Source organism: Microcaecilia unicolor, chromosome 1 (assembly GCF_901765095.1).
Source record: "Microcaecilia unicolor chromosome 1, aMicUni1.1, whole genome shotgun sequence".
Taxonomy (NCBI): domain Eukaryota; kingdom Metazoa; phylum Chordata; class Amphibia; order Gymnophiona; family Siphonopidae; genus Microcaecilia; species Microcaecilia unicolor.
The window spans coordinates 390,454,765-390,481,410 of record NC_044031.1 but is presented as its reverse complement, the minus strand read 5'-3'; the positions used below and the strand labels follow the sequence as shown (position 1 = coordinate 390,481,410).

Below are 26,646 nucleotides of genomic sequence, written 5' to 3'. Positions count from 1 at the left end.
CTTTCTAGGAGGCATCACCGCTCCAGCCAACTAATTAGAGTGCAACGAGAAAGCCAAGGACGGCGAATCTCACAACTTGTAAATAGTCCTAATCGGAGCTATTCACTTAAACTGCCATTTTAACGGATGACATCACTCCCCTCCTAATGATTATTCTTTTAGAAAAAGTTTTAAATTATTTTTATATCAAATGTTTTGTTTAGGTTGCTATAATTTTTCATATTCTATATCCATTAGACATTTTTAGTATTGTTCTTTGTGCTTTTGTAAACCGCAGTGAACTACTTTTTATAGAAACACTAGATTATATTATGCAATCTAAAGAAGGTATTTCAACTTCTCTTCCCTGAGGGCTAAAAAGCATTGATAGGTAGAAAATATTATGCAAATGTGGAATGGCTTCAGATCAAATTTTCTCCATTAAGTGTGTGTTTTATTTAGATTATCAATATTACGAGAGGAAGTGATGTCATCAACACAAATGGCTGCCTAATTGGGGAGTCTTCTGATCTTATATCCGAATAGCGTGCTGTATCTTTCCATGTCCCTTGGGAGCCACCCGACTTTAGTGTGAACATCCCCCCCCCCCCCCCCCCCCCCCCGATCACTTGGAGTATAGGATATCAGTGAAGAGTCACAGTGTGGAGAATAAAATGAAACTGGGAGAGTGGCAAGTAGGCCGTGAATCACTTGGCCTTGGTAATGGTAGAGCTGCGGAGAGTGTAGCTGAGCAGCTGTGCAGCAGCTGCAAGAGTTAAAGGTGCAGTGACAGTAGAGTCCCAGGGAGACTTACATAACTGGGAGAGATTAAGAATGAGATTGCCTCTGTGAAAACACAAATTAAAGAAACAGTGCAGGGAATGAAATCCGATCTGGCAGGGCTGGGAACTCGGATGGACCAAGTGGAAGAGCGGATGAAATCATGCAAGAACACAGTAACGGAGGCCCAGCAGGCAGTGAACAAGCTCCAGGAGCATCACAGGGAACTATTGGCTAAATTGGAGGATTTGGAAAATCTCATGCAGTGCAACAATGTACGCATTAGAGGTATCCTGGAGGCTGCGGATTTTAAAGGTTTGACCACAACAGTGCAGCAGTTTTATTGTTGGCTGTTGGGAGATGCCCAGAATGAATGCATAGAACCTCCGGTACTGGAAAGGGTACATCGGGCTCTGAGTCCACACATTGGCGATGGACCCAGGGATGTGATGGTTTGATTTTTTAAGATTCACGAAGCAAGAGCAGATGCTCAGAACAGCCAAGGAGTGTGGAGTCCTTCACTGGCAGGGTCATACTGTTGAGCTATATCAGATTATCAACATTTACAGTTCAAGAATAATAAAGAAAATAGAGAGAAAACAATATTAAGTATATATTATAGAAAGCATATACAAAATCTAGCCCACCTTAATGGAGAGAAGATGATCTAGTGTAGGAAAACAAGAGACTCTCTTCACTTGAAAGCCGGAGATCCTTTAGATCTGGATGACAAAAAAATCAGCCCCTATTTAATCTAGTTTATTAACTACAACGTTTGCTTTTCTTGAAAAATGCCTCAAACTGTCCTGATTAAAAAAATAACATATAGACTATTTTCAAAAGTAACTAAGCATTTACAAGGAAATTAAAAAAAAATATATGGCCCTCATTGTAAGACTTTCATTTTTAACTGAAGAAATGCTTTACATTGAGCCTGTGTTGCTCCTGCCACATCAAGTAGTATTAGAACATAATCCCCACAAAAGGTAACATTCTTCTTGAAATATGACCTCAAAACCAAAATCTTTTCAGATTCAGACATAAAAGATACCAAAAGGGTAACTTCAGTCTTTATAACTCAGACTGCTCAAAACACAACAACCAGACTCATATTTGGAAAAATGCAATTCAAAAGCGCAAAACCCCTCCGAAAAAAACTGCACTGGCTCCCAATCAAAGAACGTATTGCTTTCAAGATCTGCACCTTGGTCCATAAAATCATTTATGGCAAAGCCCTGGGATATATGACCGACCTCATAGACCTCCCAACCGGAAACACAGTTGCATCAGCACATTCATACTTAAATCTCCACTACCCAAGCTGTAAAAGACTCAAATACAAATCAACTTATGCATCCAGCTTCTCCAATTTAAGCACACAACTGTGGAATGCATTACCAAAAGCTGTGAAAACAACGTACGACCATCTCAGCTTCCGGAAACTATTAAAGACCAACCTGTTCGAAAAGGCTTACCCTACCGACCCAACTTAAGGCCACATTGAGCCTGCAAATAAATGGGAAAATGTGGGCTACAAATGCAACAAATAAACAAATAACTCCTACGATGTTTACAAAACACCAGTAAGATTACATGAAGAAACTTGCAAAGGTTTGAGCTCCCCTTCGGCAGCACTAGTCTGAACCTTAGCAACAGGTAAAAATAATAGCTATAGCAATAGAATCAGGAGTAGGCAGTAATAACATTTCCTCAATAAGACTTCAGTGGAGTGAGAATGACATGTTAGAAGATTCAAAAAAACACATTTTTATCTCTACATTGATTCTTCCAAAATTTCAAGTTTGGTATGAATTACTAATGCAGTGGAGCAAGACCCTTGTAACACTCCAATCTGAGTATTAAGTTGAAATACCTGATCCTCTGTACTCAAAAGCCCAGAATCTATCTCAGTCAGTTTTTTCACTGACAATTGCATGAGAGTAGATGACAGTTTTTTTCAATTCTAGTAGCTGCAGCCCAAATAGCAGACAAAGAAGCATCAACAGTCCCAGATGTAGAAGTAGGCGTTGAGGTTGACATCAAATTCAGGATAATTACTGGAGGTGGAGATTCAAAGACTAATTTAACTGCTCCACTAATTGAATTAGAATTGGATGTATCAGTGGTAAACCCAACCACAGGAGAGCCCACTTCAGACCAGATTGAGGAAGGGGAAACACCATCATATCCTGCCATTTACCCTCGTGTCTGCTCCCAAGGTGTTTACAAAATGCCTCACCTTAGACATAGCATCGCTACACAGACTGGGTGTTCATATTTCCCTACTTGGATGATTGGCTGGTCAAGAGCACCTCACAGGAGGGTGCTCAGAAGTCAATGCAGAGAGAACTATTCATATGTTGGCACTGCTAGGATTTGTCATCAACTTCCACAAGTCTCACCTGCACCCAGTTCATCAATTGTTCTACATTGGAGCCTTCTAGACATGGTTCAAGTTCAGGTCTACTTGCCTACATCATGGGCGAATGCATTTGCTGCCATCAGATGTTACTGTGTTACGTTACCACTCAGGTTCAGAGCAACCAGCAGGTCACTGTTTAGCAGATGTTGAGGTTGATGTGCCACATGGCTTTTACAGTGCATGTCACTCCCATAGCATGCCTCCATTTTTAGGAAGTACCCAATGGACCTTCTTTTCAGTGGTGTCAAGCCACAGGAAATCTTGCAGATGTCATCTGTTACCCCAGATGTTTCCCAATCACTCTTCTGGTGGATGATTCTGTCCAGTTTGACTCTAGGACGCACATTCCAAATTCCTCCACCCTAGAAGTTTCTGACTACAGACTTATCCACTCTAGGATTGGGGGCTCATGTAGATCCTAGGCACCTGGTCTGCTTAGAAGATTGAGCTTCAGATCAACCTCCTAGAACTCTTGCCTCGAGCAGAGGAAAAGTCAATTACATCCAAGTGCTCCAGAGCCAGTAGGGAAACCATCTGCACTCTCCAAAGCTCATACATAGGTGCTGCGGGCTCTCTCCATTGTAACAAGATGGATTTCTTGCTCATCAACACTGCTGTCTGAAGAAAGCCAATTAGTCCTGCCAGCACAGGCCAAGGGATATTGTAAACATCAAAGAGGGACAGAGGCTTCGGGGACATCCGCCAGGACCATTGAAGCGACGTATGATGCAAAATTTGAGTCCAAAAAGCTTGAATACTCTGGCATTGCCAAAAACATATGACTAAGAGTGGCTGGCGAATCATGACATTTGAGGCAAGCAGCTGAAGAACAATAAACGCTTTTGAGCGCCCAAAATACAGGCCTATAATCTGTTCTCCCAGTTTCGTCGACCACTGCTGAGCAAATTTACCAAAGTCAAGCTCCTCAGTTTTGTCCTTCAAATATCTATGAACCTTGTTCTGAGAGCCAAGGGTGAAAGCAGTGTTTAGAGTGTCTTGTACAACTTCACATAAATTGACCCTGCCCAGGCTGCTCACATAATGTCCAAGCTGTAGATAGGTAAAGTGATCAGACATCTGTAAGTTAATAAGCAGTCTTGAGCTCTGCAAAATGTTTCAGTTGGCCATCATCTATTAACAGTTGATACAAATAATTGATACCCAAAGATCTCCAGCGACGGAACACCACAGAATCTGAGCCTGGTGGGAAATTCGGGTTAAGGAAAATAGAGGGAAAAGGAGTTACAGCCGGAATAAATTGATGTCGCCTGTCTAGCCAGCACCAGGTAGCACCAGCAGCTTTCAAAATAAGGTTACCCCAAAGCAAGGAAGGAGACATCCCTAGAATGGTATGAAGCTGCCAATGAGGTCACTGAGAAATCCTGGTAGCCTCAATACCAGTCATTAATATGTCGCATGGAACAGGCCACAGTCAGATAACATACATTCAATAACCCCAGCCCTCCCTGCTCTTTGGATTTCTGCAGGGCCACTATTGGTAACCTGGCATTCCGACCCCACCAAAAAAAGCGTTGAAGCTCCCTATGTAACGAGCACTCATCATGCGCTTTTAAATATAAAGAAGCATCTGGAAAAAAGAAAGCCAGCAGGGAGTCAGCATCATATTAGAGTCCAGTTCTCTCCATAAGAGAGATAAGATAGTCATGCCAAGAGTATGTAAACATCCAAGTACTTAAATTGTTTCTCAGCCAAGTAAAAGGAAAGTTCCCCCCTAACCAGAGTGAATTGTGGAGTCCAATGGTATCACCACTGACTTGTCCAAGTTGAGTTGGAAACCTGCTAACTGCCCATACCGCGATACCAAATGAAGCATCGCCGGCACCAACCACTGAGGACCCCGAAGGACCAGCAACAAGTCATCAGCATAATTTAAAACTTTTATGGAGGTGCCACGGACCTGGACCCTGGAGACAACCATGGAATTATGAAGTACACAAAGTAGGAGCTCTAAAGATAAACTAAAGAGCAGAGGGGTAAGGGACAGCCCTGCCGAGTGCCTCAGACAATAGAGAAAGGCCCAGTCCACACCCCATTAACCAATAAAGAGGCCTGGGGTACAGAATAAAGCACTCTTCCCGCCTGGCAGAACCATCTGTCCATCCCCACATGAGCCATGGTCTAGCAGCAACAGTTCCCACTCTGTCGAGCAAACCACAGAGCCAGCAGCAGCTTGCGGACATTAGTGACTGACAGACGATTTTTAATGAAGCCAACCTGATCCTCATGAATCAGTGTTGGCAAATATGTCGCCAGTCTGTCAGCCAAAATCCGAGATAAAATTTTGATATCCAGATTAATAAGAGAAATCGGATGATAGGCCCCCGGCAACAAAGAGGAGCAGCCAGGCTTAAGCAACAAGCTAACGAGAGCTGTATTCTCATGTGAACTCCTGAGTCTCAACCACCCGATCAAATAATCCAACAGGGGACCAATTAGTTGCACTTGGAGAAGCTTATAAAATTTACCAGTAAAGCCATCCACGCATGAAGCCATAAGTAAATAAGTATTGCCATACTGGGAAAGACCAAAGGTCCATCAAGCCCAGCATCCTGTTTCCAAGTGGCCAATCCAGGTCACAAATACCTGGCAAGATCCCAAAAAAGTACAACACATTCTACACTGCTTATCCCAGAAATAGTGGATTTTCCCCAAGTCCATTTAATAATGGTCTATGGACTTTTTCTTTAGGAAGCCGTCCAAACCTTTTTTAAACTCCACTAAGCTAACCGCCTTTACCACATTCTCTGACAACGAATTCCAGAGTTTAATTACACGTTGAGTGAAGAAAACTTTTCTCTGATTCGTTTTAAATTTACTACTTTGTAACTTCATCACATGCCCCCTAGTCCTAGTATTTTTGGAAAGTGTAAGCAGACGCTTCACCTCTACCCGTTCCACTCCACTCATTATTTTATAGACCTCTATCATATCTCCCCTCAGCCGCCTTTTCTCCAAGCTGAAGAGCTCTAGCTGCTTTAGCCTTGCCTCATAGGGAAGTTATCCCATCCCCTTTATCATTTTTTTCGCCTTTCTTCACCTTTTCTAATTCCACTATATCTTTTTTGAGATACGGCAACCAGAATTGAACACAATATTCGAGGTGCGGTCGCACCATGGTGCAATACAAAGGCATTATAACATCCTCATTTTTGTTTTCCATTCCTTTCCTAATAATACCTAACATTCTATTTGCTTTCTGAGCCGCAGCAGCACACTGAGCAGAAGGTTTCAACGTATCATCAACAACGACACCTAGATCCCTTTCTTGGTCTGTGACTCCTAACATGGAACCTTGCATGACATAGCTATAATTTGGGTTCCTCTTTCCCACATGCATCACTTTGCACTTGTTCACATTAAATGTCATCTGCCATTTAGACTCCCTGTCTCGTAAGGTCCTCTTGTAATTTTTCACAATCCTCCTGCGATTTAACGACTTTGAATAACTTTGTGTCATCAGCAAATTTAATTACCTCACTAGTTACTTCCATCTCTAGGTCATTTATAAATATGTTAAAAAGCAGTGGTCCCAGCACAGAGCCCTGGGGAACCCCACTAACTACCCTTCTCCATTGAGAATACTGCCCATTTAACCCTACTCTCTGTTTTCTATCCTTTAACCAGTTTTTAATCCACAATAGAACACTACCTCCTATCCCATGACTCTCCAATTTCCTCTGGAGTCTTTCATGAGGTACTTTGTCAAACGCCTTCTGAAAATCCAGATACACAATATCAACCAGCTCACCTTTATCCACATGTTTGTTCACCCCTTCAAAGAAATGTAATAGATTGGTGAGACAAGATTTCCCTTTACTAAATCCATGTTGACTTTCTCATTAATCCATACTTTTGAATATGCTTTGTAATTTTGTTCTTTATAATAGTCTCTACCATTTTGCCCGGCACCGACGTCAGACTCACTGGTCTATAATTTCCCGGATCTCCTCTGGAACATTTTTTTAAAATCGGCATTACATTGGCCATCCTCCAATCTTCTGGTACCACACTCGATTTTAAGGATAAATTACATATTACTAACAATAGCTCCGCAAGCTCATTTTTCAGTTCTATCAGTTCTCTGGGATGAATATCATACGGTCCAGGAGATTTGCTACTCTTCAGTTTGCCGAACTGCCCCATTACGTCCTCCAGGTTTACCGTGAAGTCAGTAAGTTTCTCCGACTCGTCCGCTTGAAATACCATTTCCGACACCGGTATCCCACCTAAATCTTCCTCAGTGAAGACTAAAGCAAAGAATTCATTCAGTCTCTCCGCTACATCTTTGTCTTCCTTGATCGCCCCTTTTACCCCTCGGTCATCCAGCGGCCCAACCGATTCTTTTGCCGGCTTTCTGCTTTTAATATACCGAAAAAAATTTTTACTATGTTTTTTTGCCTCTAATGCTATCTTTTTTTCGTAATCCCTCTTGGCCTTCTTTATCTGCGCCTTGCATTTGCTTTGACACTCCTTATGCTGCTTCTAGTTATTTTCAGACGGTTCCTTCTTCCATTTTCTGAAGGCGTTTCTTTTAGCCCTAATAGCTTCCTTCACCTCACTTTTCAACCAGGCCGGCTGTCTTTTGGAGTTCCGTCTTTCTTTTCTAATTTGCGGAATGTGTATGGCCTGGGCCTCCAGGATGGTATTTTTGAACAGCGTCCACGCCTGTTGTACAGTTTTTACTCTCTCAGTTGTCCCCCTAAGTTTTTTTTTTTACAGTTCTTCTCATTTTATCATAGTCTCCTTTTTTTAAGGTTAAACGCTAATGTATTTGACTTTCTGTGTACAGTTACTTCAAGGTCTATATCAAAACTGATCATATTATGGTCACTGTTATCAAGCGGCCCCAGTACCATAACGTCCCTCACCAGATCATGCGCTCCACTAAGGACCAAGTCTAGAATTTTTCCTTCTCTCGTCGGCTCCTGCACCAGTTGCTCCTCACGGGTACATTGAACCTTGTACCCGTGAGGTGTGGGTAAAGTCTTTCTCCTCTGGGTGCAAAAGGTTCCATGTGCCAAGTAAATCCAGAGCCTGACAGAAATTCCCCAATGTCCATGAGCCCCCCCCCCCCCCCCACCTGCATATCCGGCTTAAAAGCCAAATGATCCATTCTGGGGTCCAGGACTAAATTCATCTCCCCAGCCACAACGACTATCACCATGCCTGAAATATAGAGTCAAGCGGGAATAAAACTTACTATTGTGGTTGACAGGGCTATAAACCACCACTAATATGAGAATTCTGCCCTGCAGGTTAATCCGCAGTCCCAAATAGCAACCTTCCAAGTCTTTTTAAAGAGCAGCTCTGCCTGACAAAGCCAGAGATTTATGAATCAATATAGCCACCCCTCCTGGACGCCCTACTGCCAGAGAGCAGTGCATGTCTCTGACCCAAAATTGGCTCAATGCTCTTTGCTAGACAGGTGCGTTTCCTGCAAGCATGCAATATCTGCTTTGTGATGGTTCAATGCTTGCAGGATTTTAGCCCTTTTTACAGGAGAGGTAATTCCACATACATTCCAGGACACCAGGTGCACATTGTAATGCTTAGTCTTACCCATAAGGATGCACAACAAGATAACAAAGAGAAAGATACTGTGGAGTGCCCAGCCCCCATCCCAAAGGATAAACCAAGTTAAAATGGCCCGCATATCCAGAAATAGCAGAGAATACCTGTCCCATCCATTACACAGTGAATCCAAGAGAACCAAACCCCCCCTCCCCCCCCCCAAAAAAAAACCATGCAGTGCACTCTCACACACCCTAGAACCAATGCCCTTCCCCTACCTTACCCCCCTGACCCCAGCCATAGTACCCTTCCATATGCGCCCCAGCACAGAAAGTGCTCCAGGAGCAAAGAAGAACACTGACACTGCTGACACCAATAGTGCCAATAACAACAAAAAAACATTAAAGGTGTCTGCTGAGAGAAAAAATTATGTAAGTCCACTCTCGCTAGTAACCAGAAGTTCTACAATAGCCTTAAGCGCGGACAGGACTACATTCAAGTAGCAGTGCTGGGCAGAGAGTTAATAAAATCCTGTGCAGCAGAAAAGGATTCAAAGGCCCTCCAGCTCCCCTTCGAATATATTTTAAGGACTGCTAGATACAAAAACATAAAACGCATTTTACTTTCGTGCAAATTAGTGCAGAGAGGAGAGAAGCGCTGACAGTGCTGTAAGAGCACAGGGATTAATCCTGAAATAAAAGTATTTGGGCGCCTTCATATTGGAGGGATTCCTTGTTTCACCTGTACTGCTGAATTAATTCCACTTTATGGGTATAGTTAAGGATTCTCGCAATCACCACTCTGGGACGAGTTGAACCTTAATGCTCTATGAGCTCGCTTCAAACTAAGCTGACCCTTGAGGTGGGATAAGGGCAATTTTTCCAGAAGCCACTGTTCCAGGCAAGTTGATAGAAACTGGTCAGGGTTCGACTCCAGCAGACCGATGAACCACACGTTTCTTCTAGCGCAGTTCTCCAGGTCATGGAGTTTAAAGAACTATTCTTTAAGCTGTTGCTGATGTTGTTCCACCTGCGCGTTCAGGTGCACCACCGAAAATTGTTTGTGGGCTCTCCGCCATTTTGTTTTCGCTGCCGCGGCTCTTCTCTTTCCTTTTTATTAGGTTTCGAGGCCATAGAGGATCCAACTTTGGTGATATATGGAGGAGGTTTGTTCTCTGGTGTGAGGGCAAGGCCCTAGATCCTCTCATTTGCCCTACACAAAACCTGATACCTCCTGTACTTTTCTGAATCCGGTTTAAAAAAACAAGTGTTTACCTCAGTGCAGTTGTGCTTATCACTGTGTAGGAGGTAGACTCATCTCTTTATACTCTCTAGTTTGCTTCATGAGAGGTGTGCTGTTAATAAAACCCCCTATCAAGCCTCTGCCTGTGTCATATGACCTCACCCAGCTGATGAAAGCTTCTTTTGAGCCACTCGATTCTTGTCTTCTGAATTATCTGATCTGGAAGGTCTTGTTTTTGGTGGTCACTTCAGCTCACAGGGTCAGTGAACTTCAGGCCCTAGTAGCGGATTCACCTTACACAAGGTTTCATCATAACAGAGTAGTTCTCCATGTGCATCCTAACTTCCTTCTTAAGAATGTGTCCGAGTTCCATCTTAATCAGCCAATCATCCTGCCAACGTTCTTTCCCAAACCTCATGCCCATCCTGGTGAAAGCGCACTGCACGAACTAAAGCCCATAGTCCATCCAGCTTTTTGTTTCTTTTGATCCAAACAGAATGGGGGAAGCAATTGGTAAATGCATTTTATCCAAATGGCTAGCAGACTGCTTCGTTTTCACTTTTGCCTAGGCCAGGCTGACTCTGGAGGGCGATGTCACAGCTCACAATGTCAGAGCCATGACTGCATCAGTGGTGGCCCACTTGAGGTCGACCTCTATTGAGCTTTGCAGAGTTGCAACATGGTCTTCAATCTATGTATTCACATCTCATTACTGTCCTGAGCAGCATACCTGATGTGACAACTGGTTTGGTCAGACAGTCCTGCAGCATTTGTTTGGCGTCTAGAATCTAACTCCACCCTCCAGCACCTTCACAACAGGCCTCTTCTGGTTTTTAGTGTTGTTTTTTTCTTATTTACCTTGCCATTGTGAATCCTATTGCCCATTGTTAATTTGTTTCTGGTGAACCTGATGGCTAGGCATTCTTGTCTGTAAGAATACTAGTCCTGCTTGTTCTTGGAGAAAGCAAAGTTACCTGTAGCAGGTGTTCTTATCCCAGGACAGCAGGACTAGTATTCTCACATACATACCCATTCAGCTCCCTAGGAGCTGCATTCTTTTTTTTTTTTTTTTAATTTATAGAAGTCTTTATTGAACATTGCAAAACCAATACAATATCTTCTCAATTCAAGACAATACAGTAATCCACACTTCTAGTTAATCACACAATGAGTACTTGCCGAAGGCCGCATCAGCTAGATAACAATGTTATAACAAATACAAACGCTACTTCAAAAATTTTTAAGTTTTAATACTGGTAATACCCCCATCCCCCCCCCCCCTCACCCTCCTCCTGCACCTTCCCTATTGCCCTGTATATACACCTTTTAGCCAGAGCACTTTTTTAGAAAGGGTTTCCATACAGGCAAAGTTTTTTGTCTCACAGCAGTTAATCTCTCCATTTCACATGTGAATCTCACCTTAGTATTCCATCTCACCATTGAGGGAACCAACAGTGACTTCCAATGCTGTGCCAAGTTCAAGCGAGCAGCATGCAGGGATCCTCTCAACAGGAGCCATTGATCGGACGTGAGACCCTCTGGCTGCTGTCCAAGTAAAAAAACTAGAGGATGCCAGCTTACAGACTTGCCAACCCATACCTGAATACGTGGTTGTACCCCTCTCCAATATGCCTGCGCCTTAGGGCAAGACCACCAAATGTGCCCCATTGTCCCCACTCCCCCACAATTCCGCCAACATCCCTTGGGCACCTGGGCAAACGTGGTGCAGCCTAACCGGTGTCAGATACCATCTGTAAAAAAACTTTGATAGCGTTCTCTTGCATAGTCACTGCCAAGGCTGATCTCAAAATCCTTTTTTCCAACGTCAACCAGCCTGCCTCCAATAGGGTAAACTGTAACTCCTGTTCCCATCGCTTCCTGTGCAGTACGTACGGTTTAGTGCTTGTCACCTGATGTGGATATAAGAAAGATATCATTCCTCGCTCGATCTTCAAGTCTACACATATCTCTTCCATTGGATGTGTGTCACGTTGCAAACATCCGATATAAGCCTGTCCTGTCAAGAAATGTTGCAACTGTAGATAGGCATAACAATCACCAGGCCGGAGCCCAAAGTCATTCACCAACTTTTCAAACGGTACCATTTTCCCTCCCACATGCAACTGTCCCAACATGTCCAACCCCGAGGCTGCCCATCTGCTAAAAGTAGTGTTTCCTATACCAGGCTCAAACATAGGGTTATCCGCTATAGGAGCTAAACCGAACACCGGTGGCTGACGTTGGGGGAACATAAGATCCCAGTAGTAGAAAGTAGCTTGTACTGTTGGCGGGAATTTATCAATTCTTCCCCTTTATTTACTAGCTAGCCACAGTAGATGGCCTAATTTCCGAGATCCCACCAATATCTATCCACAGTTTGTGATTTTCCTTCCTGAACCAATCCATCGCCGCTCTGGACTGCGCCGCACAATAGTACCGCCGCACAAATTCGGCACCCCCAGCCCTCCCACACGTTTACTTTTATATAGAAGGGCCCGAGGCAACCTTGGTCTCTTCTGATTCCAAACAAAGCTGATCAGTATATCCTGCAGTCCCGACAAAAAGGCTCGAGACAACTGCAAGGGAAGGACCTGAAATAAGTACAAAAGACGGGGCAAAATGTTCATTTTAATCGCCGCAATCCGCCCGAACCAGGATAATCCCATAGACATCCATTTATTCAAGTCCTGCTGCATCGCACTCTTAAGAGCCGGATAGTTGGCTTCAAACAGCCCAGATAGGTCACTCGGAATCTTAACTTCTGGATAACATATTTCTCGCCTATCCCACTTGAATGCAAAAGACGTCTTCAATGTCTCCACCAACCCCCGTGATACTCCCACAGCTAGGCCAATAGATTTACTAGCATTTAATTTGTAACCCGATACCCGGGTGTATTCCTCTAGTACCTTCATTAAATTAGGTAGAGAGACCAGTGGGTTTGTTAGTGACAGAAGCACGACATCTGCAAAGAGCGCGATTTTATATTCCTGCTCTCCTACCTGCACTCCAGTGATGTCATCATTTTCTCGAATAGCTGCCGCCAAAGGCTCCAACGCCAGAGCAAACAACAAGGGGGACAATGGACAACCCTGTCGTGTTCCCCGCCCTAACCCAAATGCCGCCGAGTTCCCCCCATTTACTCTCACACAAGCCTGCGGCGAAGAGTACAAAGCCTGAATCCAAGCTCTAAAGAGTTGACCAGTCCCCACTCTATGTAGGACCTTGTCCAGGTATCCCCAGTGCACTTGGTCGAACGCTTTTTCCGCATCTAATCCAAGTAACACCATGGGCCGAGCTTTGATCTGTGTGGCATATAAGAAGTCCATCGTAAGGCGTATGTTATCCATAGCCTGTCTCTTAGCTATAAATCCCACCTGGTCCGGGTGGATTAAACTAGGGAGTAAGCTACCCAGACGGTTTGCCAACACCTTTGCCAATATTTTAACGTCCGTGTTGAGAATCGAGATGGGTCGGTATGAGGCACATTCTTTTTTTTTTTTTAATTTATATGAAGTCTTTATTAGTAAGTAGAACATTCTTTCAACAGTACAGCCCGTGGCAACAGTACCACTTAGAACATTGTATAATGACAGAGGTATGGTTTTACAAGTCAAGTTTTCTCCTAACAATACCAAAACCACAACACTTTAGCATATGGTACATGTTGCCTCCGCATCAGAACATGAATGTAGTAATACTGATATCCTTCAGAACTTCAAGTTTTTTATAAAGTTTTTTTAATATAAGACAAACAAATTTCACTCCCCCCCTCCCCTTACCCCTCCCTCGCCCAACCCGGACTGGTTTTATGAATCAGCAATTGCATTATGTATGAAGGAGAAAGGAGTCCCAAATCAGGTGCCACTTATTGGTGCGATTGCTCCGCTCTGCGATAAGCCGCTCCATCTCACACACATATCTCAGCTTTCGAATCCACCGAGTTAAAGGTGGAGTCGTAGTCTGTTTCCAACAGGCTGCTATAACAATTCGAGCTGCACATGTGGCATAGCGCAACAATATTTGTTGATTAGCTAAGAGGCCTGCTGCTTTAGCAGAGAATAAGTAAGTAGTGGGCTGCCATGAGATTTGTACCCCCAGCCACAGGCGCAGCCTACTATGGACCGCTTTCCAGAAAGCCTTTATTTTCTTACAATGCCACCAAATGTGTCCCATGGTTCCCTTCACTCCACATCCTCTCCAACACAGCCCAGATAATGTAGGGTAAATACGCTGTAAGCGCTCTGGTGTCATATACCACCTAAATAGGACTTTAATGGCATTCTCTTTAAATGGCACATGAGAGGATACCCCCGCCACGGCCTGTTCCATCGTCTCCCATGCCCCCTCCTCTAGTTCAATACCCAAATCCCTCTGCCAGTTTTTCCTATGGAGTGTATAACGAGGTGTTTGTTGAGTGATAATATGATGTAGGCGAGATATCAGCCCTGTAGTCGTGCCCAGCCCTTCACAAATTTGCTCATGAACTGATTGCTTCCTGTGCAATACTTCCTGTACAGCTTTTGTCTTAAGAAAATGAGTAAGTTGGAGATATGCATATTTGTCAGACACCACTGTCGGGAACTGCTGTTGGGCTTCTGCAAAGGTCAGTATGGTCTCCCCATCGATCAGCTGCCCCCACGTTCGCAAACCTCCCTCATACCAGCTAGTAAATATGCCCCTCTCTGTCCCCGGGACAAACAATGGGTTATACGCTATAGGGGAAAGGCGCGTCAATAAGCAGCTACGCTGTGGAAACAGACTGTCCCAGTTATCCATGGTGACGTATATAGAAGGACATAGCCCGTCTTCTAGGCACCTAAGGGACCGCGGTAGCCACATTAATGCTCCCAGCGGTCTATCACCCAAGGTAAATTGTTCCAAATCTATCCATTGCCGATCAGGATAGGCCTGAAACCATTCCACAGCAGCACGCGCCTGAGATGCTCTATAGTACCAAGCTATGTTAGGGACCCCAAGCCCTCCTCTTTTCCTGTCCTGATACAGAAAGGCCCTTGCTAACCTCGGACGTTTACCAGCCCAGATGAATCGCACAATACGGTCTTGTAGCGCAGCAAGACATTTACGGGGCAATGAGATCGGAAGAGCCTGGAATAAATACAGTAAACGTGGTAGTATGTTCAGTTTAACTGCAGCTATTCGGCCGAGCCAGGAGAGCGCAATATCTCCCCATCTCTCCATGTCAGTGGATAGAACTCGGCCCAGTCCCTTGTAGTTTGCCGTAAAGAGGTCAGGGAGCCCAACCGTTATGTTCACCCCCAAGTATCGTATGCTCCCACTAGCCCATCTAAAAGCATACGTATCCTTTAAGGTTTCCACCTGGTCTTCGGGTAGGGTTACGTTTAGAGCCTCAGACTTTGACATGTTTACTTTAAAGCCAGAGACTATCGAATACTGCTCAATGTTTTTCAAGAGCTCAGGGAAGGATGTTAAAGGGTGAGTAATAAACAATAGCACGTCATCTGCAAATAGGGCAAGTTTATGTGCCCTCCCTGCTATTGTAATTCCTGTGATCCCCGGATTAGTTCTAACCCTGGAAGCAAAAGGTTCCATAACCATGGCAAACAACAACGGGGAGAGTGGGCAGCCCTGTCTAGTACCTCTGTGCAAAGTAAAAAAGTCGGAGTAGCCTCCGTTTAGTCTGATACATGCTTTAGGCGAATCATAGAAAGCTTGAATCCATCTACAAAATTGGGGACCTATCCCAAAGGTCTCCATAACCATGTACATGAATGGCCAGTGCACCCTATCAAAGGCCTTTTCAGCGTCTAAGCTAAGAAGGCACATAGGCTTGTGTAGTCTTTTTGCCAAATACATTAAATCTACCACTCGTCTCGTATTATCCATTGCTTTTCTATAGGAAACAAAGCCCACCTGATCAGGATGGATAATCGCTGGAAGCAAGGGAGCTAGTCTATTGGCCAGAACTTTGGCTAAAATTTTGACATCTGCGTTCAGAACAGATATGGGACGATAAGAACCACACTCCGTGTGGTCCTTGTCTGGTTTCGGTATCACTGCTATCCAGGCCTCTAGCATGGAAACCGGTAAAGATTCCCCCCTCCCAATTTGGTTAAACAGATCAGCCAGTAGTGGAGACAATTCTGGGGCAAATTTTTTATAGAACTCATTAGGGAGCCCGTCCAGGCCAGAAGACTTACAAGATGGTAAATGTTGAATAGCTTTGCTTATCTCGAGCGGCGTGACCGGCTCATCTAGCAGGTCCCGCTGCTGGACTGTTAGGGAAGTTAGGTCAGTCTCAGCTATATATTTTAGTATGGATTCTGCTGGGGGGTTTATTTCACGGGTGTATAAATCCTGGTAAAATTCACTAAATCGCTTCCTAATAGCTTCCGATGTATGCAACATATTTCCCCCCCTCTCCCTGACGTGTTACAGCCTTTTCCACCTTTTGCCTACGCAGCCGCAAGGCCAGAAGGCGCCCCGCCTTATTGGAGAATTCATAAGAATAGACTTTCGATCTAGACTGCAGTTGGCTTAACTGTTCAGAGTAGATAGAGTTCAACTGAAGGCGCTGAGCTCGCAACTCCTCCAGCACAGCCTGAGAGCCCTCTACTTTGTGTTGTGCTTCTAATTTCTTGATCCTATCCATGCATTGGGCCACTTGCTTTCTACGAATCCGTGCTCTCCTACTGGCCAGCTGTAGAAAGTAGCCTCTCGATACTGCCTTCATAGCATCCCATACAATGCTCAAGGGGGGCCCAGACTCCCTATTGATCTCGAGGTACTCTCTCAACTGGGGCATGATCTGATAAAGTTGCACTACCAATTCCCGCCCCTGGTCCCTGCTCGGCCAATGCCAGATCCAAAAAGATGTAATCAATGCGTGAGTACGATGTATGCACTGTGGAGTAGTACGTATAATCTCTCACTTGCGCATTGTTCAAACGCCAGACATCTAGGGTCCCTAAGGAAGTGGCCAGGGATCCCAACGCCCATGCATCCCGGGAGCTCACAGGCTGTACAGGTCCAGAACGGTCCAGACTCGGGTCCATAACTCCGTTGAAGTCACCCCCCAATACTATAGAACCCTGGGCAAATGTTGCTAATAAATTTTTTATTTTTGTGTAGAAATCCCTCTGGTGGTCATTCGGAGCGTATATACAGGCTAGGGTTATGTCCGTTTGGTCTAATATTGCATGTATGAACAGATACCGCCCTCCAGGGTCTCTTTTGATCTTTACTATTTGGGCTGCGACTGACTCATGAAATAACACTGCCACCCCCCTTTTTTTTGATCCCTCGTTTGAAGAAGCAAAGAAGGATTTGGGATAGCTAGGGTGGGAGAGGAGTCTTTCATGTTTTCGGCGGAGGTGTGTCTCCTGCAGCAGGACTACATGAGCCTCTAACTGTCTAAGTTCTTTGTATAATTTCTGCTGTTTTTGTGGCATGTTCAGCCCCTTCACATTATAGGATAGAATCTTAAGGTGTGTATTCATAGTTAAAACACAAGAGATAACAGCACAAGCACAACATAACACCCGCGGGACTCGCCCCCTCCCCCCTTCTCTTACAGAATACCAGTCCGAACCCACCCTCCCTTACCCTCCCCTTAAACCCATTAATCAACTCCCTCTTCCCCCCCCCTTTAAGCACCATCTCGGAGATACCTTCTCTCCGAGTGGGATGTGAGAAAGTAACCCACTGAATATCAGGCAACCCCAGCCTCCCCCCGCCCCCCCCCCCCCCCCCCCCCCAGCAATTGACATACTACCATCAAAACTAAAAGCCCCTCCTGACCCTCGTCTGATCTGTTCAGCTACAGGCATTGCTTACTTTATATAGATCACTTTTCTTCATATTACTCTTCTCATTACCCTTCTAGTGGTACTAGAACATTCCCCAACACATTATGCACTTCTCCCAACTAAAGGATAGTCCCCCTCTTCCCCTTCCACTAATGGTGCACATACAGACCCTTCCCCTGTTAATCAAAAAAAAAAACATCAGGTAGGTTTAAGTCAGAGCAGTCCAAGAAACTCAATAAGCATAGTCTCTCGGTTACCACGACTGTATCCAGCATCCTTCCGATATCTACAGAAGCCAGGAACTCAAGCGGTGGGTCTCCGCGAAGCCGTCACAGCAACATTCAGGTCCCCTCCGCTGCCACTTTCCTCTTCGGGTTACTGCGTTTATTGGATGTAGGGACCCTCTGCCACTTTTGTAGTTTTGCTTTCGTTACGGGTGCCAGTTCCCCTGAGGGCGCCTTTGTGCTCACCAGGCCCTCCGCGTGCAAGATCACCCAGGCTTCAGGTAAGGAACTAACCCTGTGCCTTGATCCTTTGATGGTAAAATTCAAAGAAAAAGGGAAGCCCCATCTATAGACAATCCGCTCCTTGATTAAAATATCCAGAGCCGGTTTTAGGAGGCGTCGCTGCTGCAATGTGAACTGAGAAAGATCTTGATATACCATAATCTTGGCTCCGTCAAACTCCAAATCCTGTTTCTTCCGAGCCCAGGCAAGAATTTGTTCTTTTACTTCATATTTATGAAATCGAACAATAATGTCTCGCGCTCTGTTTTCCTGACGAGGGCCCAGGGCTCTATGAGCTCTATCCAGTTCAATGGCCTCTACTGTTGTCTCAGTTCCCCTCAGGGTTGTGCATATGGTTTGCACGATTTGTGGGACATCCTCCGTTTCTCCACTCTCTGGAATTCCGCGAAACCGGAGATTATTTCTTCGACTTCGATTTTCCAGATCGTCCAATTTGTAGGTCAGATCTTTTACCTTTTGGTCGAGTTCCTGTATTTGCGCCTCATGGGCAGTTAGAGACTCCGCGTGCTCATCCAACCGAGATTCTGCTTCCTCGACTCGGCCTCCTAGTTCGCGGAGATCCGCGCTGAGCACCTCCATTTTATCTAGTATTTCTTCTTTCGATTTTTGAATGTCCTCTTGGATGCCAGACAGGATCTGTCTGAGTTCGCCCGAAACACCCTTTTTAGTAGAGGGCCTCCGTGATTCCACCAGCGATAAAGCCGAGTCAGAGGGCGAGGCCTGCGCCATTGCCTCGTGGCGTTTTGCTCAGCCCACCGCTCGTCGACTTCTCCAAGTCTTTATTCCGTGCTGATTGCGATTTGCTCATTCTGGTCGTCGATAGTTGCCTACCAGGGGCGCTTTGAGTTGGCATAAATAGCAGATGGGTCCTATTTTTAGCTTTTTATTGCTGCGAGGAGCGGGAGCTGAGAAGCTAGGCAGCCATTGCCAGTGGTGACATCACTTCCTCCCCGGTATGAGGCACATTCAGTTTTATTCTTGACTGGCTTTGGTATTACCGCCACCCACGCCTCCATCATAGTCTTAGGTAGAGGTGCCCCTTCTCTCACTGAATTAATTATCATCATCAAGTAGGGTGCCAACTCCACCCCATATGCTTTAAAACAAGTCATTCGTGAAACCATCTAACCGTGGCACCTTCCCCATTGGTAAAGCTTTTATCACCCCAATGACCTCCTCCACCCGCACTGGCTCCTCAAGTTCCCTCTTTTGCAATTCAGAAAGGACTGGCAATCCCCTGGCCGTTAAGTACTTATCAATTTCCCCAGTCTGTACAGCAGCATCCTCCTTATAGAGAGTCTCTCATAATAGTGGGCGAAGCGTTCCCTAATCTGTACTGACTTATGCGTCGTGTCACCATTAGCATCTCTAACTCTCAAGATATGGCGGTCTGCTCTCATCTGTCTTAATTTAGTAGCCAGCAATTGTCCCGGCTTATTTGAACAAGCATAGTGAACCTGTTTCATCCTTTTTTTTTTTTCCTGAAATTTTATTGAATTTTGGTATGACATACAATCAAATAAGATATAACTAATAAAACAACCTTATAAAACAGTATTTAGAGTATGCATAGTAAAGAAGTGTCTTATAACATTGTAGATGGTAAAACTAGAATATGTTATGTTAAAGGTACCTTTATAATGAGTCAATATAGTCTTTTACAGGTGACCATGTTAGAATTTTTTTTCTGATTGTTCCAGTAAGTGCAGCTGATGCCATTTCAAGTTTGTGGTATAGTAGTACTGATTGCCACCAAAAATGTTCATTCAGTATTGAGGCATTTTTCAAATTTGCAAGGATCATCATTTCAGTCACAAATTTAAGACTCTCCTCATACAACCCCGCAATTTCCAATTGCATCGCTTGTAGCTTTCGATAATCAGCCACTGAGCCTGAAACTCTATATCTTTCCTCCAATACCCCCAGGCTTTCCATACATTGAGCCAATCACACCCGGTGACTTCGGGCCTTCTGACTCACACATTTGATAAAGTGTCCTCTGGAGACAGCCTTGAATGCGTCCCACACTGTGGCCATTGTCGGCCCCGAGTCCATATTAATATCAAAATATTCTTTCAGGACTGGAATAAAACTAGTCACTGTTTCTGGATCCTGCAGCAGGCTATTGTTAAGTGTCCATCTTTTATCTCACTCTTCCTCCCTCAAGGAAGGAATCACAGTCCAGACCGGGGCATGGTCTGATATGGTGATGTTCCCTATAGAGGATTCTTCCCCCACTTCAGGCAAAGTTTTATCGATAAATATATAATCTAGTCTAGAATAGGTAAGATGCACATGGGAATAACTACTGCTACTTATCATTTCTATAGCGCTACTAGACGTACGCAGCGCTGTACACTTGAACATGAAGAGACAGTCCCTGCTCGACAGAGCTTACAATCTAATTAGGACAGACAAACAAGAGATAAGGGAATATTAAAGTGAGGATGATAAAATAAGGGTTCTGAACAAGTGAACAAGGGTTAGGAGTTAAAAGCAGCATCAAAAAGGTGGGCTTTTAGCTTAGATTTGAAGACGGTCAGAGATGGAGCTTGACGTACCGGCTCAGGAAGTCTATTCCAGGCACATGGTGCAGCAAGATAAAAGGAACAGAGTCTGGAGTTAACAGTGGAGGAGAAGGGTGCAGATAAGAGAGATTTACCCAGTGAACAGAGTTCCCGGGGAGGAATGTAGGGAGAGCTGAGAGTGGAGGTACTGAGGAGCTGCAGAGTGAATGCACTTATAGGTCAATAAGAGGAGTTTGAACTGTATGCGGAAACGGATAGGAAGCCAGTGAAGTGACTTGAGGAGAGGGCTAATATGAGCATAACGACCCTGGTGGAATATTAGTCGTGCAGCAGAATTTTGAACAGATTGAAGAGGAGAGAGATGGCTAAGTGGGAGACCTTTGAGAAGCAAGTTGCAATAGTCTAAGCGAGAGGTGATAAGAGCGTGGATGAGGTTTCTGGTAGTGTGCTCAGAAAGGAAAGGGCGAATTTTGCTGATATTATAGAGAAAGAAACAACAGGTTTTAGCAGTCTGTTGAATATGTGCAGAGAAGGAGAGGGAGGAGTCGAAGATGACCCCAAGGTTACGAGCTGATGAGACAGGAAGGATGAGAGTGTTATCCACAGAAATAGAGAATGGGGGAGGAGGAGAGGTTGGTTTAGGGGGAAAGATAAGAAGCTCAGTCTTGGTCATGTTTCAGATGGCGCTGAGACATCCAGGCAGCAATGTCAAACAGGCAGGCTGATACTTTGGCCTAGATTTCAGCTGAGATTTCTGGTGTGGAGAGGTAGATCTGGGAGTCATCAGCGTAAAGATGATACTGAAAGCCATGGGATGAGATCAGAGTACCAAGGGAAGAAGTATAGATGGAGAAAAGAAGAGGTCCCAGGACAGATCCCTGAGGTACACCAACTGACAGTGGGATAGAAGTAGAGGAGGATCCACTAGAGTATACACTAAAGGTACGCTGGGAGAGATAAGAAGAAAACCAGGAAAAAACAGAGCCCTAAAATCCAAGTGAGGACAGCATATCAAGGAGTAGGCTGTGATCAACAGTATCAAAAAGCAGCAGATAGATCGAGAAGGATGAGGATAGAATAGAGACCTTTGGATCTGGCTAGGAACAGATCATTGGAGACTTTAGCAAGCGCTGTTTCAGTTGAATGAAGGGAGTAAAAGCCAGATTGAAGTGGATCAAGAATAGCTTGAGATGAAAGAAAGTCAAGGCAACGGCGGTGAACGGCATGTTCAAGTATCTTGGATAGAAAAGGGAGGAGGGAGGTGGGGCGATAGTTGGAAGGACAGGTAGGGTCCAATGAAGGTTTTTTAAGGAGTGGTGTGATTACGGCATGTTTGAAGGCATCAGGAACAGTCGCAGTGGACAATGAAAGATTGAGAATATGACAGATAAACGGGATGACAGTAGGAGAGATAGTGTTAAGTAGATGGGTGGGAATAGGATCAGAGGAATAGGTAGTTAGTTTCGAGGAGGAAAGAAGATGTGTAGTTTCCTCTTCAGTGATTTCAGAAAAGGAAGAAAAGGAGGCAGGGGTTGGAGGGTTGAGAGAATGGACTAAGGGAAGGAGAGGTGGAGGTGACCTGGTTGAGAATTCAAGTTTAATCTTGTGAACCTTATCATGAAAGAACTCAGCCAGAGTCTGGGGGGAAAGTGAAGGGGGGGTTGGAAGTGAAGGCACTTTGAGGAGAGAGTTCAGTGTGGCAAAGAGACGACGAGGGTTTGAGCCAAGAGAATTAGACAACTGGATGTAATAGTCCTGTTTGGCAAGTAAATGAGCAGACTGGAAGGAGATCAGCAAGAATTTGAAATGTATGAAGTTAGCATAGGCACAGGATTTCAGCCAAAGGCGTTCGGCAGAGTGGGCACAGGAACATAGGTAGCGGATTCTAGAGGTCAGCCAAGGTTGGGGTTTGGTACGTTTTACAGAACGGGGAATGAGAGCAGCGCGAGTATCCAGAGCAGAGGAGAGAATAGTATTATAGGAAGAGACAGCCTCATTGACAGACTTGGATAACATAGTGGTAGAGAAGAGATTTGAAACATTGGAGGACAGAGTAGAAGGGTCAATAGCCTGAAGATTCCTAAATGTATTGGTTAAGATTGGACGGGACTGGGGAGGAGGGTGTTTAAGTGTGAAAGTTATCAGATGATGGTTAAGAGGGGAAGATTTGAGGCACAGAAACTGGAGAGTGAGCAGTTTGAGGAGAGAATAAGATCAAGACAGTGACCGTTCTGGTGAGTGGGGGCAGTGGAGCACAGTTGAAGATTGAAAGAGGATGTTAAAGCAAGAAACTGCAAAGCATAAGAGTCAGAGGGATCATTAGCATGAATGTTAAAATCCCCAAGAATGAGAGAAGGAGATGAAGGTTCAAGAAAGAAGGAAAGCCAAGCATCAAAGTCAATGAGAAAGGAAGAAAGGGACTTATCAGGGGGTCAATAAATGACTGCTACTCGAAGAGGCAGAGGAGCAAATAGACGGATGGAGTGGACTTCGAAGGAAGAAAAACAGTGAAACTGAGGTAGAAGAAGAGGTTGAAATCTACAAGAGGGTGAAAGTAGTAGCCCGACACCACCTCCGCAGCCAACCGGGCGAGGAGTATGGGAGAAAAGATAACCTCCATGGCATAGGGCCACAACTGAAGCAGAGTCTTCAGGGTAAAGCCAAGTTTCAGTTAGGGCAAGCAGATGGAGAGTACGAGAGATAAAGAGGTCATGGATGGAGGAAAGTTTGTTACAGACAGAGCGCAAGAGAAAGGCAGGGAAGGAGGCGGGAGGAGAGGAACAGAAATTAGATTGGAGATATCACGGTGTGACCTGCACAAATAGGATGAGAGCTGATGTGGAGACCAGGATTGGGATTAATGTCCCCAGCGGAGAGAAGGAGTAAGAGAGTACAGAGAAGAGTAGGAGAGGTACGACGACAGCGACGAAGGCGAGATGTACTCAGATAGAAAGGAGATGGATGAATAGAAGGAAGGAAATGTTTAAGGTTGAGAGCTGAGAAAAAGGAAGAGGAAAAAAGAGATGGTGAGATGATGAATACAGATGGTGGACAATGTGTTCCTGCAGTGTACAGTGGTTTAAGATGGAGAAACAAATTAGGAAGGGACAGTGCCAAGAAGAAAAGGTGTACTGGAGCCATAAGTAGTAACTGGGAGAAAAATAGATGTAAAGAGAAAAATGCCCCGCGCGCCGCACCTAGAGCGGAGGCCCTGAGTGGATCGGAGTGGACCTGGGAGTCACCCCGGAGAAGGCTGTAAAGGATATGCAGATGAGCTGCAAGTCCTCCACAGCACCTGAAAGGCAGCCGGTGGTAGAGCTGGACACCTCAGCTGAGAAAAGGCTTACCAGAAGTTAGGCCGAAGCCAAAACTCCTCCCCCTGAGGGTCGCCTGTAATCTCTCCCTCTAGGATTCCCCAGTCGCCAAACATCGTACAACCCCATCCCTTCTACAAAATTTTCAATGCCTGGGAAATTCTACAGTCAATCGGAGCAGGAAGAGTTGATTTATCCAGCCCTGGCTGCATGGTAGCATTAAAGTCTCCTGCCACCATCACCTTCCCTCTAGCGAAGGTCTGGAGCTCCCTCTGGAGACGCAAGAAGAAATGTTCCTGCCTCTCATTTGGCGCGTAGACACTAACCAGTGTTTACTCCTCCTGCTCTAACATGACATGCAGAAAAAGGAATCTTCCCTCCCTTTCCCTTCTTGTATGTACAATCTGCACCGTAACATCTTTATGAAACATTATAGCCACCCCTCTTTTTTTTTTTAGCCCCTAGTGCGGCCGAAGCACAGACCACTTGCGGGTATTGTTTAGAGGACAATAACCTCTCATGCTTTCTTAAGAGATGAGTTTCTTGCAAAAAGACCGCCTGTGGTTGTGCCAAACGCAATTCACGCAATAAAGCATGCCTTTTGTAAGGAGAGTTTAGTCCCTTTATATTATAAGTGAAAAACTTATAACCCACCATTGAACCAACTCTGATCAAACCAGGTTTTCAAAGAAAGGTGCCTACCCATCCCCTGCTCCCTACCCCCCCTCCCTCCCCCCCCCCCTCCATCCACCCACCAAACAATACCTTCCAGCATTGCATAGGAAATTAGAAGAAAGTAACCCCCGAAGCCAACACACCACCCAGTCTCTCTCCCACACTTCAAACACACCCCCACCTCTTATTTTAAATCAAATGTACACACCATCCCCAACCATAACCCCTTGCATAGCTGTAAACTCCACTCAATCTCCCACACTCGTCCACTATGTCAGCACAAGTCTAAAAATTATGTGCACTTAAGTCTTTATCACCAGAGTCCTTGGGCTTTCAGATCTGGGCTCTCGATGTCTTCATTTTCTGTGGAATTCTCTTCCACTTCTGCAAACGTGCCTTAGTCGTCGAAGCCATCTCTGTAGGCAACATCTCTGATGCGGTCAAACCAGCCTCGTGCAGGGTCTTCCAGGCTTCAGACACTCTCCGCATCCTACACTGTTGCCCCTTGAGCTCAAAACAAATGGAAAAGCCCATCTATATTTTTTCTTTGTTCAGAACCTCGATCACCGGTTTCATGGCACGCCTCTGTGTTAGTATAAACACAGATAGATCTTGAAACACAGATACCCTAGCTTCATTATATTCCAGGGCTGGGAGCTGACGAGCCTTCTGCCACAACATCTCTTTAAATGCATAGGAGGAGAATCGAACAAGAATGTCCCTGGGTCTATTATCCACTTTCTGACCCTGTACTCTATGCGCTCTTTCCATAGCTGCTGCAGCCGGATCCCAGGCCTCACCCAAGATTTTTCACACAGGTTCCTCACCAGCACCTGGATATCTTCCATATCTCCGCTTTCAGGGATTCCATGAAACCGCAGATTGTTCCTTCTCCCTCTATTTTCAAGGTCGTCCATTTTATATTTAAAGTCCTCAAATTGCTCCTGCCGCTGTGTTATACGCGAATTCAGCACCCCTTGTTGCTCTTCCTGCTCATCGACCCGTTCCTCCAGGGTTTCCACTCTGCCTGCCAGGTTTCTGAGATCCAAACTAATAGTGTCTACATGCTCCAGTATTTCCACTCGGAACGCTTTTATTTCTTCACGGATTGCCTCCAAACATTTTGCTAAATCAGCTGACGAGCTTTTCTTTGAGGCAGAATGGCGTGACGCCATGTGTGAAGCAGCCGAGTCTGAGTCCGGCATCACGGGTGAAACAGGGCACGAAAGGCTCCTCGCGATCTGTCTCCTCTGCGCTCGATCGCTTCCCTTCTGTTGTGCCGCTGCTGACTTGCTCATTTTGTGCAGCAGAGTATCCGGAATGTCTCCCGATGGGATACTAGCCTGATAGAAGGCGCTAATGGCGGTGCGTTAAGGTAGGTGTGTGCGGGAGCTAGTAGCCTAGGCAGCCATTCGCCTCCGTGACGTCACTTCCTCGGAGCTGCATTCTTCTTGTATGCTTTTTGATCAGACTGAGGCTTTCTCATGATTCGGGCTGGTGAGAAGGCACTTGCACATGCATGGTTCAAACCTACCAAAAGCTTCTTAAAAGTATATGAATGCTGGGTAGTATCCACACCAGGGCTCCATCGGGGAAATCACCCATCTGTGAGAATACTAGTCCTGCTGTCCTTACTTGTCACAAGTGAGTAATGTTGCTATTTGAGGGGCCCTTTTACTAAAGTGCAGTGAAATCGGGTCTTTCCTGAGTGCTAAGCCCAAATTTAAAGCAGCACTTATGGGGGGGATTTTTAAAAATAGTTTAATACAAGTCATGCACTAATGTTATAGCATACTGCACCTGCATATTGTTAACATGGAGGCACTTACCATTTCCTGTTTAGGAGGTGCTGGGTGC

General features: G+C 45.1%; 1 protein-coding gene across 2 annotated transcripts in view; it reads left to right on the top strand.

Annotated features, from left to right (window-relative positions):
- The window catches only part of RIPK1 (receptor interacting serine/threonine kinase 1), a 273,536-nt gene that overhangs the window by 87,099 nt on the left and 159,791 nt on the right, over positions 1-26,646 (top strand). The gene's annotated exons all lie outside the window — the stretch shown is intronic.